This window comes from Mesocricetus auratus, unplaced genomic scaffold, assembly GCF_017639785.1.
Source record: "Mesocricetus auratus isolate SY011 unplaced genomic scaffold, BCM_Maur_2.0 Super-Scaffold_100020, whole genome shotgun sequence".
NCBI lineage: Eukaryota > Metazoa > Chordata > Mammalia > Rodentia > Cricetidae > Mesocricetus > Mesocricetus auratus.
The window spans coordinates 33,130,201-33,148,268 of NW_024429201.1; the positions used below are offsets into that span (position 1 = coordinate 33,130,201).

Here is an 18,068-nt window from a genome sequence, read left to right on the forward strand (position 1 = left end):
ATGGGTTTGGCTTTTTGAGCAAGCCATTAGTTAAATATAAACAGTTTAATAATTGAATTTTCAAAGTGAACATCATAGTCACCTCCATTACGTTAAATAGTAAACATTAAATAGCAGACTCATGATTGCACAGAAATGAGCTCCCAAGCCTGGTCTTTGTTGCAGCCCATGAAGGAGACCCTAGGAAGCCATTATAGATCCTTCTTAAGCTTGACTAGCAGTGCCCTAACAATAATTTTAGAATTATTAATAAAACCAATGTGCTTCTTTAAAATAAACATATATTACCCTTTTGTTATCTGGAACACCATAAGTCTGAATTACATTTTTATAATAAGAAACTTCAGTTGGAACAAATTAGGAGTAAATTTTTTAAGGGGCCATTGAAAGTAATGGAAAAGGCAGGTGACAGTTTCAGATACTGAAGTAGTTATCTCTTTAGTTTGTGAAACACAGAAGGAAAATAGTTTTTAAAATATGTTATCATTGACTCCGAGAAAGAATCCTAACTTTTTGTCATTTAGTTCCTTCATAGAAACCTAAGTCGTTTTTCCCTGAAATTAAGAAAGTCAGTTCATCAATACACAAATTCTGCTTTCAAATTTCCCCACAAAATGTCCTTTCACAATGCATTGTCCAGGCATTTCATTAGCATCCGGGTCAAACTGAGCGACTGCCTATCCAAACTGAGTGCACACACACATTACTTTTCCTCTGCAGTGTCTGCAGCATGGGGATACCCAGCCTCCCAGCAGCCACAGGACTGCCTTTCTCCTCCTTTGGTGACCACAAATCCCGGAGAAGAGTTTTGGGTCTCCACACTTGGTTATCCCAACACAGAAGGATTTTTGCTTTTCTAACTCACACTTTGAGTGATGGTTTATAAATGTGTAACATTCTCCAGAAGTAAACAGGGAGCAAGAAAGAGGGAAAGAGGAGCCCAGAATTGTGGCAGAATATGTGGTCTGAAGATCTGTCCCATCTTTAAAGGGCAACTTGTAGCAATAATAATTCAACTCCACAAGTTTTTCTATGCCCACTATGTCCTTTCCCTTTCTCTCACATGGACATAAGTCCACTGTCCACAAGTAACCTTATATAAAAACGCTCACACAGGCCTGTGCTCCAACCTGCAGTGAAAGGTTAATGTGTGTGGTTGGTGCTTAGGAAGGATTTGCCCCTGACTCTGGTAGTGACAAGAAATCCCACACAGTTTCCCTGGGCTGTATCCTGCCTTACAGTTGATGAAAATGTCCCACATTAGGAGACTCACATTGAACAAAATGCTGTGTTCTGGAAGGAAGAACACGCCTTGCCTCAGTTTCATGAATGTGTGAGCATGTGCATGTATGCCTGTGTGCTCATATGCTCACACACCTACGGATGTAAAGTGTTACAAATGGACTCAGACTCAGAAACATGATGGAAGAAAGGGATGAAACATAAACAATATGTGAAATACCGTAAGAGAAATTAATTGGGTTGAATAGTTGAAACAGCATAATTTAGATGTCACCGAATGTGCTTCCAATTCTCTTATCAGTCTTCCAGATTTCATCACTGAGTGAATGATCACATGAGATGTACACTGTATATACATAACTCATGAGCATATTCCTGTGGGGCAAAATGAAAGAAAAAGAAATCTCCTATAACAGCATCATCAAGAGTTCAGCGGCTTAGGTAGAAATAGAATTCAAGACATCAAAAACTCAACACCCAATTTAATCCTTTAACCACCAGGCCACACTCTTATTGAGAATGGTTAATAGAAACAACATTGCCCTTTTTGTACAGCTGTGGCTGCCCTATTGATCTGTATCACATAGCTCTTAGCACTGGATGATTTGGCTAGGAAAAGCAATGTTCACTGTTCCATGGCGAATCAGGCAACAATGCACAGATTTGCAATAGAAGGAGGAAAATAGCCTAGGAGATAGAGAAACAAACAACCTCAAAGAATAAACCTCATCTGCATGTTCTTCACTCCACAAGAAAGCATCTAAGTTGACTGCAACTGTATTAAAAGTCAAACTACTTCTGCCTAAGGCAGATGTGGATCATGGGGATGCAAACCTAATAAACCAACAGCTGAAGGCCACATTATTGCCCCCCCCTCACTCATTTAGAAAATGACATGTTTTTCTTCACAGTGTTTTCCCCTCCTCTCTCTTTAGTGGCAGTAATGCTGAATGCTCTTGACATAATTCTTCGTTTCACCCCTGACAGTCATGTTTTTGAATACTATCCCAGCAATAAAACACCTGACCTTCAGCCTTTCAAATGGCCATTGGCTTGAGTTACCCCAATTAGCTGGACTCATTTGGAAGTATCCAGAGGAGCCAGGCACTTCACTCCTCACTGAAAGCAGCATTATGTGTAAGAACAGTGTTTTATCCAGGTCAATCTTATTTTTTAAGGGGATTTCTTTATTTCTCTATGATTGAAGCACAGGAAAAAAAAACTTAAAATAATCTATAAGGACCTAGAAATACCAAGAATTATCATTTAGAAGTCATATGAGGCAGCATTTCTAGTTCATTGAGAGTTAGAGTTGCTTTTCAAGGTTTCCAGATTATTGAGGGATTATATGGAATAATATCCACAGAGAGCTTACTCCGTTTACATGTAAGGTAGCTGCACGTCTGCATAACACTGTGAAAAGGTACATACACATGTGTCTAGATATGCGTCAGTGACTTTTCAGTTTCTAGGTCAAAATATTTTGGGGTTACAGATATCTTAAATTAACAGCTCAGCATAAAAATCCTCTTAGAGAAGGAAGTATTCACCTCGCCATATAAAGGCATGTTTATCATGCATTTGTGTGTGTAGTGACACAGGGAGTATGTTCCAGGATGGCTTCTGTGTTACTGTAAACAAAGGCCAACAGGGTCTCCTGAGACAACTTTGCCAATAGGCATAGCATCTTCAACATAAATATAAGAGAAACTAAATACATTTAAAAGATTAAATATGTACATTTTAAAGGATTTTGGACTAAATTCATCTCTGCAATCTCCACTCCCTTTACTCTGCATTTGATACTTCTTCAATAGTCACTACGTTTCTCAATAGTGGGATAATTTTCTTCATAAACCTTTTAGAATATGTGCTATGCAATTTTATCTTGGTTCATATTTTTATTCTTGCCTAAAAAGGCTAAATCACAAGATTCTTGATAGATAGTTCTGGAAATAAAGTATGAAGTCCATACAATTGGAAGCAGACAAATAATGCAGGCCAAAATGAGCAACTCTTCAGAATACAAGGTTCCTTTTGACATTTAAGCAGTGACTGCATGGAGGGAAAGAGAAATTGAATTTAGCTGATGCAAATGAAATTAAAACTAAATTGGTTGTCACATCAAACTGATGTTAACTATGTAAATGTTTTCTGTTTATAAAACTACATTTTAAAGTGTACAATATTATAAAAATAATAGTTTTCACATTATTGAAAACAGAAATTTAAAAGACAGACCGTGAAACTGATTAAAATGTTTCCACTTAACTATGTCATATTTAAAGGATTATGAATCATGAATCCTGTGCACACAGAGCAACTGTGATTAGCACACACATACATGCATGCACATGTCTATACGAGCACATGCTTTGCTGGCCAGGCAGGATCCCATTACATCATTGCTTCAAATGCATTCATTCTCTTCAATATTGTTGGCTGTTTCAGGTTAACTACCAAAATCATTTGCCTGAGAAGCGAGATTTAATTGTCTTACAACTACCTCTGTGCAGTACAATAGGGATTACAAGTACCCATTGATTATACTATTGGGCAGAATAAGGGACTCTTATTCTAGCATTTCCCATTCATTTTGTCATTGCATTCTCTTTGAAAGAGACCAAATGGGTCCCAGCAGGTGAAAGCAAAGAAACCTGAAAGGCCCCCTTTGATGAATGACAATACCACAACCACCCTGCCCCCCCCCACTTTTGGAGATTATAAAACCTTATTAAATCATGCCCTGTTAGATATTGATTGAGAGGGGGCTAAACTAAACCCAACAATAGCAGCGTGGATCAGAGAACACTGCTTTCATCAATGGGCACTAAACACAGCTAAGCTTTCCAATCCCTTTTGGGGGGGGTGCTTTTTTTTAACTATTTACTTTTGTTTAAACCATTATCCCAGAAAGTCATACAATTATAGTTGCTTTGTCAGTCAAGAATAGGTCTTAGCTGTCTAGCACTTCATCGTTTTGAATGTAGCAGTGTATTGCACAAACAATATTGTACTTGGTTAAGATTCAGTATTATGATGATTATTTGGGGGGTGCAATTCTCGGTAATTATCATAATTATTCTTGACTCTGGGACCCCTTTGATGACAAGACTGCTTTAAAGTAAACCACTTGGACATAACAACCCAAGATATTTGAAAAGCGATTGCTGCCAGAACCAGAGTTGAAAACTCACCCATATTTTCAGGCTATCTTGATTATCAGGCTGTTTGCGTTCCTGGGCTGTCTTTGCTGCCATCTGTGAGCACCACAGCAAACAACCCCTTGATGACAATCACTTCAGTAGAACTGGAATACGTCTGCTTCAGAGGAGATTTCTGTAATAAGACTCAGTGCTAATTAACTGTCAGCCCTTAAAAAAATAATAAGCCAGCAGTCTGCATTTTAGAAAAACACTCTACCAAAAAATTTCCAAACAAGAATTAAACTTCTGTGCCAGGCTATAACTTCTGCTCCTTGTCGACAGGCCTTGCCCAGACTAAAACTGTTTGCTTTAAATAGACGGCTGGTGATAAAGGTTTTCATTTTTCTTGACTGCAGGTAAGAATATTTGCTCCTCCCCCCTGGGTAGATATTTGATTTAATAATTTTATACTCCTCCCCAAAGCAAAGAAGATAAAAATGAGAGGATGAATGAGGGAAAGGGGAAAAGGAAGGCAAAAAAAGAAAAGGAAAGATAATACTCAGGTAGAAAAAAAAATAACACCCCTTGTTATTATATGGTTAACAAAAGCCAAACCAAAACAAGGAAACTAAAAAGGCACTGTCACCACTGAAAAAAATCTTATGTGAAAAGCCAAATATTATAATTATTAATTTGATATCAAAGCTAAATAATATTCAGTCAAAAAATAAATTTTGGGGGTAGCACCATAGCATTTAAGAAAGAGCAGTTAGTATCTGCAGCATCTCTAATTATACTTGAAGAGCACATAAAGATTGTATGAAATAAAATTAGAACTTTAAACATCAAATTTAATTCCAAGAACTGAGTTTTACTTTGTGGAAAAATGTTAGTAACCATTTTTTTAATGAAAATAGTTCCTAGAAAAATTATAAAACACAAATAAATACTAAAGCTTTATTGTATTTTATTAGACTCATCTCAGAATTTCTCCAAAACATACAAAGAAAATAAAAGCTTTTAAGTTCAGTACAGTAATCACAGAGAGTGAGAAAAGTGTAAAAATAGTTTGCTTTAGGAAAACTTTCCTTTCGTCGTATTATTTTCCTCAGTGAAGTTTTAATTGCATTTATTATTAGACTTTATTATTTAATTACATAGGACTTACTAAAAAATATCTTACTGCTTATCAATATTTTCTACTCATGGGTTTCCTGAAATTGTGAGTTTAACTTTTGAAGTTAAGCATTATGTATCGTCAACAGCTTTAATTCTTCACATTAATAATACGATTTATAAATCTTACTTTCCTGTTTTGATTCCCACATTTTCCTAATATTACACTCTAATTGAAAACTAAGCTTTTAAAGTTAAAACTACTATTTTACAGTCAGTATATCCAATTATTATATTAAAACATGATGACTTGCAAAACAGTTGCCAAGCCATGTGTTAGATGGTAATTATTTTTTTAAAGTATGACTCTTTGCAGACATTTCCACAAATGCTGCCAGCCAGTTCAAAAACTCTCAAGTGTTCCTAAGTTACTTCACGTACTTGTACCTAGGTGACAAATGAATTACTAATCTTATTTTCACTCTATTTAATACTTTCAAACATCTTTAATGTCATACCCATTGTGATTCAACTGGTTCCTTTGTTGACTTGTGTTTCTAAAAGAAACTCAAGAGCTACTGTTTAAAATGAACCATATATTTTTAAATCCCTCAACAGATTGTACTTTTAGACTGCCCTGTCTCTGACAAGTAGCTAAAATGTAAAATAACCAAGAGTTTAACTTGAAATGAATGTTTTCTAATTAAATGCCCTTAAAATACATTTCCTGTTTTTCTGCTTCAAATTTGTTTTAATTTTAATTCTTCTAAGTTTATTGGGGGAAACTAAGTAAAACTAATTCAGTTTAAGGAGCATGTTCAGTACTCTGCCGTGTATGTGAGATTCACTAACTTTATTTAGGGTATACCCTGGAATAATGCTACTGTGTACATGCAGAGGAGAGAGCCCACCCAATTACATTTTCAACTAGTACATTTAAAATTTTCAATGATGTCAGAAATTATTTTGGTTTCAGTATTAAATAATAAAGAACATTTCAGTCCCTATTTCAACCCTTAATATTGAAATTCAATTTGGCCTTGTATTTATGCTGTATAGATGCTTGTGATCAAATTACATACAATATAAAACAGGTCTGTTAGCCGCTTGTATTCCCCAGCTTCAGTCCGTGTACTTACATCATAACAGCCAGCCGCTCTGCCGAAACTGTGACTTATTTTTCACTTTTAAACGTACTATAGAATTATTCCAGTCTGAATTAGAACTGCAGCAAAAAGAAAAAGACATGCTTCCTGTTTTACTTGGCTATTTTAAACTGAAACAGGCATGGAAATCGGCCTGTTCTATAGTGTTTCTTTCCCTGGCCATATGAAGCTTATTTTTGTTTCTATGACTCATTGATCAAAGTGCTAAAAAGTAGGTTTTCTCTATTTTAGTATTTTTTTTCAAAGGCCCACTTGTAGGAGTATAGCAATTATATTTATAAAGTATCACTCTCTTCTCTCAGGAAAACATCACCTCCAAGACTTCTGAGCATCTGACATCAAATTAAAATTGAATACTTGTTTCAGATTGAATAATAAATCACAAATCTCTAAATGTTACTAGCATCTGGCCCACAAATAGTTTCTGCTGGATTAAATATGATTTTTCCTAGTCATATTTATCAAATCTGTGTTATTGGAGTATGGGGAGAGCTAATTCTCACTTAGGTTGAAGTAATACTGTTACAAAGATAAATTTTTGTAAAATGAGGTAAACTTTTCTGATAGTTGATGGCAATATTTTACTTCTCTCTTTCCAGACATTTCTAATACACAATGATGTTCATTTGTGGAAGAGGAGATGAATAAATCTTTGTGATGAGTTTCAATTGTCATTTCTGAAATTAATAAATGCCCCCACACAGATCTCTCTTCATGTGAAGATCATCTTTCCAAAACTTGCCTTTTCCTGTATTCTATTCTTTGAAACCTATAAGAAAATTCAGTTTCTAGGGAAGAAAATCTAATAGTCTATTTCACTTCTATTTGAAGATTGTTTTACTTACTCTTTGGAGTCCTCAGATGAAAATATTTGGATGAGCCACTGGAGTCCTTCAGAGACTCATTGGGGTAAAAATAAGCTATGAGTGGTACTTTACAGTTTCATCAGAACAGGTAAGGGCTCTCTAAGTAGAACCTCAAGATTTTCTTTTGACCTGTTAAGGCCTTCTACATTATAACCAAAGTATATGTACAAAGTACATGTATTAATATCCTCATCCAGTACAAACAAATTGGAAACATCTGCTAGGGCATCTCTGAGATGCAGTCCTTTGCTTAAAGGAAGCATGTGATCAGTTACAGAGCCTTTACTCTGTATGCTCAAGTCCTAGGTCCCACTGAGGAATCTAATAATAAAACTAGCCACCAGCACCCTTTCTTTGTCTCTTCTCACAGACTATTGACCCTTTCAGGGAGCTTTTAAAGTCACTACTCTGAGAATCTGTGTGTGTGCGTGCGTGCGTGCGTGTGTGCGTGCGTGTGTGTGTGTGTGTGTGTGTGTGTGTGTACTGAGTTTATTTTATTGTCCAAACACAGTTGACAAAATCGTTTGCTTTCAAAGTCAGTTAACTTTTTATGTTTCCCCAAATCAGATTTTCCTTTGTTGGACATAGATTTTTATCACTATAAAAGTGCTCGAAAGAGTGGGTGAAATTCTGAAGACAGTTATCAAAAGAAGACATCCAAGACCGGTTTGAGCAATGGTAGCATCTTTGAAATGGGGATGTGATACCTATTGAAAGTATTTGACTTTGATAGTGTGCATGTTATTATTCAGTTATTATAATCAGTCACACACACACACTGCTCTGTTGTCACATGGTGAACATTGTTCTAAGACCACAGCGTACTTTTTGTAAATCTGCATGGACTAAAACCTGAAAGCTTATTGTGGCCACAATACCTTTGGGTTTAGGCCTTTTGAGAAAGAACTCTCCTTTGTTTATATGTACAAGCAAAGTTTCTGATCAAGATTAACATTCTAAACAATAATTAATATTCTTCAGATGACATTGGATCAACACACATATATCATATTGTTAATTTAGGTTATCTCAATGTTAGAGAAATGTTGGATCTCCAAACATACAAATTTATACTGTAAAAATATCAAATATAATGAATGTACATACATGCAAGTTCAAAATCTTAAAAAATTCTTCAGCATAAATCAAACTATATGGATTTGGAGGCATAGCTCAGTGCGAGACTGCTTATCTAGCAAAGGAAAAGCCCTGATTTTGATCAACTGTACCACAATAAGCAAACAAGTAACTTACAAAAATAAGTGTCCATATTAGTATAATCTAAAATAGATGCATATGGTCAGTCACCAGTTAATTTTAGTGATAGTTTACATAACAATTTTCTTTGAAATATTAGAGTAGGATTATGTGCTTTTCCCATTTTTAACTGGTTTCCTCTTTCTTTCCAATAAATTTGCATATTATGAATAAAGATCAACTGTTTATGAAATATGTTTTCTTTTCTGAAATTCTGCTGTTGTTTTCTGAGTGTAATCTATCAGAGTGAAGTAGATTCTTGATACATTTGGTGTGTATTTCCTAAATATACCTGGTAATGGAGGCTTGTGGACTCTGGAATCTTTATTTACAACATGGTGGGCCTGATCTTGGTGAACCATTATTACAGGAGAAAATATGAAGGTGAACTCAAGTTTCTCTGTCTTGATTTAGAAGTGATGGTGTCTCATAGCATTAGCCTGAGTGTAATTTCTTAGCATCAGAAGTTGCCCAAAATGAAACTGTAAACACCATGACTATGAGACCGCATTTGAACACATGCCTAGAACTGCATGGCTTTTTGGTTGATGGATGAATTTATTGTCTTTTGTGCGGCAGCTGATTTCCCCTTATCCTATTATGTTACTGAATGCTTTCAAGATCTACTCTGGGTTGTCATTCAACTCCTTGTGTTTCTCTGGAAAAAAATTATTTTTGCTACTCTGAAACTTTTCTTTGTGATTGTTCTTTGGCCAGTCAGTAAAACATATGTATATATCATGAAAATAGAGAGGGATGGTTTGGAGAAGGACTTCTCTTAAGATGCCTGTATTACTGGCCCTTCTGATGGCAACTTACCTGCTCAGATTTCTTTTGCTAGCTACATAAATTTCCCGTAAGTCTCCTTGGTCTGGTCTGAAAGTTCTCCTGACTTCCTCCTTTTGATTTTCTTTACATTTCCTCCTTATTTGTAGTTTTATCTTTATAATATCTTAGCAACAATTAAGCATTGCTATATTAAAATATGGCTCCAGGGATGACTCAGTGTGACAAAGCACTTGATGCCAGACCTGAAAACCTGAGTTTTATCCATGAAACCCACATGATGAAAATAAAGAACCTACTACTACATGTTGTCCTTTGACATCGTTCTGCACCTTGGCATGCATACTCACACACACACACACACACACACACACACACACGATGATGAAGATAATAATAATAAAAACAAATACAGTTTACAACACATTATATGCAAGTTTTGGGGGGTTCTCAAAGCTTAAATTAGACTGTTGTTATGATAACAGAGCTGCAAATCTATTATTTGTGGTACTATATAGATTTAAAAAATCTTTTGCATTTCTTTATTTGCTTGTGTGTGTGTGTGTGTGTGTGTGTGTGTATGATGTCTGCAAGTGTGTGTGTTTTGTGGTAATTTGTTATCTCATTCCACCATTTAGGCTCAAGTCATCAGACATGGTAGCCAGCTCCTGTAGTAACTAGATTATCACAATGATCTTTCATAAGAGGCACTTTTAACTTACCAATCTGATATCTGTGGTTAGCTCATGCCTTCTATACAATAAGGATCCTTACATTTGTGTTTCACTTTATTACTACTTATTCATAAAGAAATTTGGTTTGGATGAAGTAGGTGTTGGAGAAACTCTATTGAAAACCTTGATTGATATTAAAACTTCCTAGGAATTAAAACTTGAATAGTCTGAGAAAAGTCAGTCAGTTGGATATAAGTTTCTTTCTGGTAGTCAGCTAGTGAGAACTCTTCTCTTTCTACCAGCAATGTGCATTGGAACGTACATTGAACTTGTGAATCATTCTTCTTTGGTCAAGTGTAATTGGGTTGGACCTGTCCTTCTTGATCTAACGTGTAGGTCCTATCTTGCCCAAAAAGCAGAAGAGGACCTAATGTGTTAAATGCAGGCCTTCTTCTCCAGGAAGTCACTCACTCATGTTAGCTCTGATTAATTCTGCTTAATTAAGTGACTTCTACCTTGCTTCTTGGATCTGGCCAACTATTCTTGTCTTTGTCCACAGCATAGTTGTGCCAGAATGATTCTCTTGTTCTTAAAAAACTATTTGTGATAAAACTAGTCCTTGAATAAGTGTCAAACCCATGTAGATGGAATGTATACACTTTCTGACTGTCAAATCACAGAAACCCCTGGTAGATGCCCCTATCTGCTGTCCAAGACCATGATCACTTGCTAAATTATTCACTGTGGTCTCCTTCATTGACAGAGACTCACCATATTCCAGAGAAGGCAGCTTCTACCTTTGTATCTCAATTAGTGTGTGCTCCCCACCTATTCAGGCAAAGGTCTTGTCCAAGCTTGCTATTGATATAGTTGTACCTACCACATTCTCCTGTGCCTAACTAGATGCTATAGTATATGCTGTTTGTTCTAAATTTAAGACATTAATAAACTTCATCTTAGAAAACAATGGAAGCAAGAGGTCAGTGACAAAAAGCTTCCTGTTTTATAAAGAATGTTCTGGCATTGTAATACTGCAGACAATTCCAAAATTATTTTAAGTTTTCTTGTCATGATTTCCATGTTATGGTGATTTTGAGTGGCACAAGTACTAGGCTCCTGTCTTCTTATGCTTCCATATCTGACTCTACAAAATGTGATTGAAAGTGTGGATGCTATATTTTTGAAGAAATGAGGCAAAGAACAATTGTTTGTATGTCAGTCATTATATTACTAATGAAGCTTCCATACCTGGACAATTTGTAGCACCTGGTTCTTTTGTACAGAATCATTTCCCATCTGCACAATGTAGAATGATGTTTCTAATTAATGCTATCTCATATCTGAGGTATAACAGGAGAATATAAAAATATTGTTTGTGAAAGGTCTGTTTCTTGATCACATGGGAATAGTGTTGCCATTGCTTTGTGCTCTTTTGAAATTATCAATAGAGAACTGAGCATTACTCTACTCATAATTAACAGTGAGAGCAATGATGGACATTATTATTTCTGTTTGGAAACAAAGCCCTTTTCTATGATTCTGGTTTCCTGTGCCATCAAATGCTGTCAATCACAGCACAACTTAAGTTTTCTCAAATGAACTTTCCACTCAATCTAGTCTGGACTTTAGCAAAATAGTGTATGTCAGGAATATTTTCTTCTGGGTCAACGTTTGAGTAAGGGCATCAAAGAAATTTCATGCAATAAAATGACCAGGTTTTGTGACATTAATGGCTCAAACAGTAATTGTTAATCTAGTAAACAGTAGTTGCAATTGATTGTCTATGCCTATGACTGATATCTAAGTTGCCAGCACACTATTCTAGACACATTTAGAGCATTTTATGTTACTGACCTCCATGTGGATATCTTTTGAGGTGGTGAATGAACAACCTGCCTTGGTCATACCTCTCCTTTCCAGAATCATACTTCTCCACCGGTGAAGAAAAGAACCAGGAAGCTCGTTTGCTTCTCAGCTGCTTTCTTTCAATGAATTTACACTCTGAACAACTAACGTTTGATCTATAATGTTATACTTTTTATTTAAGAATTTTAGTGTGTGTGTGTGTGTGTGTTGTGCTAATACACATAAATGTCACAGCCACAGCATGTTTGTGGAGGTGAGATCTCTTCTTCTACCATTTGGGTCCCAATAGAATCAGGTGACAAGGCTTAAAAGAAGTTGCCTTTACCCTCATCTCACCTACATATGTTTTACATTTTGTCACAAAGGTGCGAGTCCTCGTTGTCACATCTCTGGCACCCACACTCCAGCAACAGCAGCGGGTAGGGATCACCACAGCATCTCACTAAATACTGACAGAGGTGATGTGTTCAGATTCATTGTAGATGTCAAGCCAACCCATCCTTATGGAAAAGATATAAAGAAAGAAGGGGTAGAAGATGGGAGAAAAAGAGGGAGAGGGATGTGTAGAAAGAGAGGAGAGAAGAGAGAGAACACTTTACCCTGAATAGTTTATATGACCAAATGGGAAGTTAAAAATGAGTGAGTTTCTGCAGATCACTTTGTGATTTAGGAGAAGAGAGAGTTCCCATTGGAAAAGCACACACTATTGGGTTTTTGTATTGCATATTGGAAACAAGGGGGTTTAGGCTTATCATCTATTTTTTGTTTGTTTGTTTGTTTGTTTGTTTGTTTGTTTTTTCGAGACAGGGTTTCTCTGTATTGTTTGGAGGCTATCCTAGAACTCGCTCTATAGACCAGACTGACCTTGAACTCACAGAGATCCGCCTGCCTCTGCCTCCTGAGTACTGAGATTAAAGGCGTGCCCCACCACCGCCCGGCTAGGCTTATCATCTAGGGCAACTAACACTCATGATTCTAGTGTTTACATCTAAATTCTGTATTTCTGTTCAGAAACGTTTATGTCTTTCAAAGTAAATTTATTATTAACTAGAGGTTAGGATAGAGTACAGATTTAAACAGTGAGCATTAAAATTCATTTTAGAAAAATCCTGTAAAATATAGCTATTAAATCAAGCTATTTCTAGGCAGTGGCAGTACATGCCTTTAATCCAAGCACTCCAGAGGCAGAGGCAGGTGGATCTTTGAGTTCAAGGCCAGACTGTTAAGCAGCTTGAGTTCCAGGACAGCCAGGACTACACAGAGAGAATCTGTCTCAGAAACAAAACAAAATAAAACGAACAAAAAGTCAAGCTATTGAGTGCATTTTCCCAAGGATTAATTGTGTACAGAAAAATGAAGTATTTTACTTTACATTTTTATCTGTCATTAACACAGTTGCCATGCTGAGATTTTTTTCCTTGATGGCTTTCTTTAAATAGATGTACCAAGAGAAATGTTGTGTGAGTCAGTTTCAAGCTATCTTGCTTGTTCTGTAATTAAATAATGCCACTTTTAAAGAGTGAAAAATACTTACTTTATGAATTTGCTCTTAAGAAAAAGAACCTTCACTTGAACAAAATGCAATCAATGCAAAAATTGGTGGTTTAAGATTTTATTATATGGGTGATTGTCTCAATTTTCATTTAATTTTCTTAGTGAAAAATTGGATTTTCCCCTACTGGTTTACTTTGAGATCCTGAATAAAACATAGCCTGTTTTATTTTCCTAATCCCTAAATAAAGACAGCACTTACATAGACTATTTTGAGGAACAAAAATGTTAATGATGTTAAATTATTTTAATTAAAGTAAAGCAGCTTTAATAAAGATATTAAAATATCAATTGCTTTGTGCTTCAAATCATGCACTAGTTTAGCCTTTCAATTATTTGTTACATTTTTGAAATAAAAATCAGAATTCATGATGCCTTATAGCTATGATGTTCAAATAACTATCATTTGGTTTTGTAATGTAATGGAAATGCTATGGTGCTTTTCAACTTGTAGGAAGTAACTTTGGGTTTATAATTTCAAAGTTTTATTATATTTTTATTAAAGTTCATTAAATCAAAATTTATAGACATTTAATTTTGAAACAAAACTCAAGAAAAAACATATAAAGTGACACTCTTAAATAGAGAAATCTAATCCAGTGTGGGTTGGGAAGGTCCAAACTTCCTGTACTACAGTCAAGCTTTTCAAGTTTACTCTCACCTACCCTTGCCCTACATCCAATCAATCTTATCACTGAGCAGCTGGTCAACATTGGTTCCACATCATCCCTTCAAAGGAGGGATACGATAATCCATATAGTTTAAAAACATCGTTCTGTGACCATCCTACCAGCTCGGACTAGGTCATCAAAATTGCCTGAATCCTTTCCACTTCAGTTTCTCGCGGTTTGTTAGTTGCTCTTTTTATTATTTTTTTAATTACATGGATATGTGCATTTCAATGTCAGAGTTTATAATATGAGAATATGGAGGACCAGATGCTTGGATCTTCTTGGAACTGGACATGCAGGCAGCTTCCTATTGTAGCTGCTGGAATCTAAACTCTGTGCCTTTAATGGATGAGCCATTTCTCCCTCTTTGACTTTCATTTAAAGATGGAGAAAAAGAATGAAAGGGAGGTGAGCTTAAAGCAAAACTTGTGAAAATGAAGGAAGCAGGGAGTTATAGTCAGTCTTTCCCTATGTCTGCTTCTCTCTCCTTTCCTCCCTCTCAGTTTTCAGTCTCTCTCCCTTTCCCTTGTTCTTGCAGGTTGCCCAGGCTGGGCCGGGGCTTGCAGAGCTTGCCTAATGCAAGTGCTCCTGCCTCCGCTGACAGGGGTATGGTATCTAGGCATACAGCTCCATGCTCAACTGGAAGGCCTTCTTTTAACTAGTCCTAATAACCTGAAATGAAAGGAAGAGGATTAGGACAACAAAGAAAGGAGTCAGAAATCAGGTCCTTTAAATAGCATAGACTTCACCATGCTTGAACATGTTCCATGGCTTCTAATCCTATCTTTCCCACTCTAGCTGTGTCACCATGAACAAATTACTAAACCTTGCCTGTTAAAAGGACACAGTACAGTCCACAGTACAATGTAATTAATGAGATAATGCATTTCCCACAAGAACTTAAATGCCAGAAAAGAGACTGGCTCCAGCAATAAAAGTCCATTTTTTGTCATAGTTTAGATATAATTTAAGCAGTGTTCCAGGGTTTGAGAGGCTGAGGCAGAAGGATGACAAGTTAAGTCTGACGCCAGCCTGTCTCTAAAAAAATGATGATTTCATTTCTAAAATACCACAATAAATCAGGCTACACAGATTGCTGTGGACAATATGTGACTTTCCATAGAATCTACCTGGTAGGCTGCTAAACTTCAACGGGTTCTCCTACAACCAGGCCTGGGAGAATTTTACAAGTTTTTTTCTGTGAAGAGGGTGTTTGCATTTAACCAGTGGTACTCAGAAGGTTCATATACTTGCCTTCCATCCTCAGCTCGGGAAATTAACTGTGATGTAATCATATCAAACACTGAAGCAAGATGATTACCTGGTACTCTTGTGTGAATTGGTACAGAAGACAGCATGCTGAACATAACACCAGTAGCACAGACGCTGAGATCAACAATTAATAAATGGGACCTCCTGAAACTGAGAAGCTTCTGTGAGGCAAAGCCCACAGTCAAAAAGACAAAATGGCAGCCCACAGAATGGGAAAAGATCTTCATCAACTCCACATCTGACAGGAGGCTGATTTCCAAAATATACAACCCTGTAAAATAAAGAAATTTTCAGAGGTATCGCCATCTCTGACTTCAAGCTCTATTATAGAGCTATAGTCCTGAAAACAGCTTGGTGTTGGCACAAAAATAGACAGGTAGACCAATGGAATCAAATTGAAAACCCTGATATGGACCCACATACCTATGAACACCTGATTTTTTTTGCCCTCTTATTTTATTTTATTTTTTGAGACAGGGTTTCTCTGTGTAATAGCCCTGGCTGTCTTAGAACTTGCTTTGTAAATCAGGCTTTGTAAATCACAGGGATCTGTCTGCCTCTTGAAACCTCCTGAAACTAAGAAGCTTCTGCAAGGCAAATGACACAGTCAATGAGACAAAGCAGCAGCTAACAAAATGGGGAAAGATTTACACCAACCCCAATATGTGTAAAGAACTCAAGAAACTAGACATCAAAATACCAAATAATCCAATTAAAAAATGAAGCACAGATCTAAACAGAGAATTTTCAGCAGAAGAATCTGAAATGACTGAAAGATGCTTAAGGAATTGCTCAACATCCTTTGTCATCGGGGAAATGCAAATCAAAATGACTCTGAGATACCATCTTATACTAGTCAGATGGCTAAGATCAAAAACACTAATGATAGCTTATGCTGGAGAGGATGCAGAGTAAGGAGAACACTCCTCCATTGCTGGTGGAAATGCAAACTCTTGTAGCCACTTTGGAAATCAGTATGGTGGTTTCTAAGAAATTTGGGAATTTTGGGGGCATATGCCAAAATGATGCCCTCTCTTACTACAAAGGCATTAGCTCAACCGTGTTCATAGCAACATTATTAGCAATAGCCAGAACCTGTAAACAACCTAGATGCCCCTCAATTGAAGAATGGATTTTAAAAAATGTGGTACATTTACACAATGAGGTACTGCTAAGTTGTTAAAAAAATGACATGAAATTTGCCCACAAATGGAAGAAACTAGAAAAAAAAACCATCCTGAGTGACATAACCCAGACCCAGAAAGAAAACATGGTATGTACTCACTCATAAGTGGATATTAGATGTAAAGCAAAGGATAACCAGTCTATAGTCTATGATGCCAGAGAAGTTAGGCAACAAGGAGAACCCTGAAAGAGACATACATGGGTCCCCCTGGGAAAGGGAAAGAGATGAGATATCCTGAGAAAATTGGGGATGTAGTGGGGGGAGTAGGGAATGCCGAAAGGAAGGGGGAGGGGAGAAGGGGAGTGAGAAGGAGAACATGACGGAATTAGATGGTAGAGATGGGGGGCAGAGAGGGAGAGCAAGGAAAGAGATGCCTTGATTGAGGAAGTCATTATGGGGCTTTAAGGAAAGTTCAAGGAATCCACAAGAATGATCCCAACTAAGCCCTAAGCATTAGCGAAGAGGGTACCTGAACTGACCTTACCCTGTAATCAGATTGATACCTCCCTGAATTATCATCATAGTACCCTCATCAAGTAACTGATGGAGGCAGATTCACAGCTAGGAACTGGGAGGAGCTCCCAGAGTCCAGTCTCAGAGACGGAGGAGCGATAATATGAATAAAGGGGTCAAGACCATTTGTTGACAGAGACAGCTTACCTAAGCTAGTGGGAGCTCACTGACTCTGGACTGACAGCTGGGGAACCTGTGTGGGAATGGACTGGGCCCTCTAAATGTGGTTAACAGTTGTGTGGCTTGGGTGGTCGGTGAAGCCACTGGCAGTGGGACCAGGATTTATCCCTCGGGCTTGAGCTGGCTTTTCGGAGCCCATTCTCTTTGGAAGGATACCTTGCTCAGCCTAGATATAGAGGGAAGGGCCTTGGCCCTTCCTCAGAGTGATGTACCAGACTTTGTTGACTCCCCATGGGAAGCCTTACCCTCTCTGAGGAGTGAATGGGGTGGAGCTGGAGGAAGGTGGGGAGAGCAGGAGGAGAGGAGGGAGTGGGAACTAGGATTGATATGTAAAATGAGAAAAGATTAAATAAAAACATGTTAAATAAAAAATAATCCTTAAAATCTTTGGTATAATTTCTTCAAAATAAATTTTCTCCTTGTTTTCAAAAAAAGAAAGAAAGAAAAGAAAAATTAAACTCCCACAAATCAAATCAAACGTCTATGGCCTAGAAGATTAAAATAGATTCTGAATTCAGCAAATCTTCTTTCACTGTTGCTGGAGTGGCCATGTAAAATACATCAGTGGCAGGCACA

At 36.9% G+C, this 18,068-nt stretch overlaps 1 long non-coding RNA gene across 1 annotated transcript in view; it reads right to left on the minus strand.

Annotated features, from left to right (window-relative positions):
- Positions 1–6,779, minus strand: part of LOC121133174 — a 51,809-nt gene extending 45,030 nt beyond the window's left edge. Inside the window, exons 1-2 of the long non-coding RNA XR_005869946.1 lie at positions 6,644–6,779; positions 4,440–4,581 (exon numbers count right to left, since the gene is read on the minus strand). This is a non-coding gene — a long non-coding RNA (uncharacterized LOC121133174). The remainder of the gene's footprint in view (positions 1–4,439; positions 4,582–6,643) is intronic.
- Between the last annotated feature and the right edge of the window lie 11,289 nt (positions 6,780–18,068).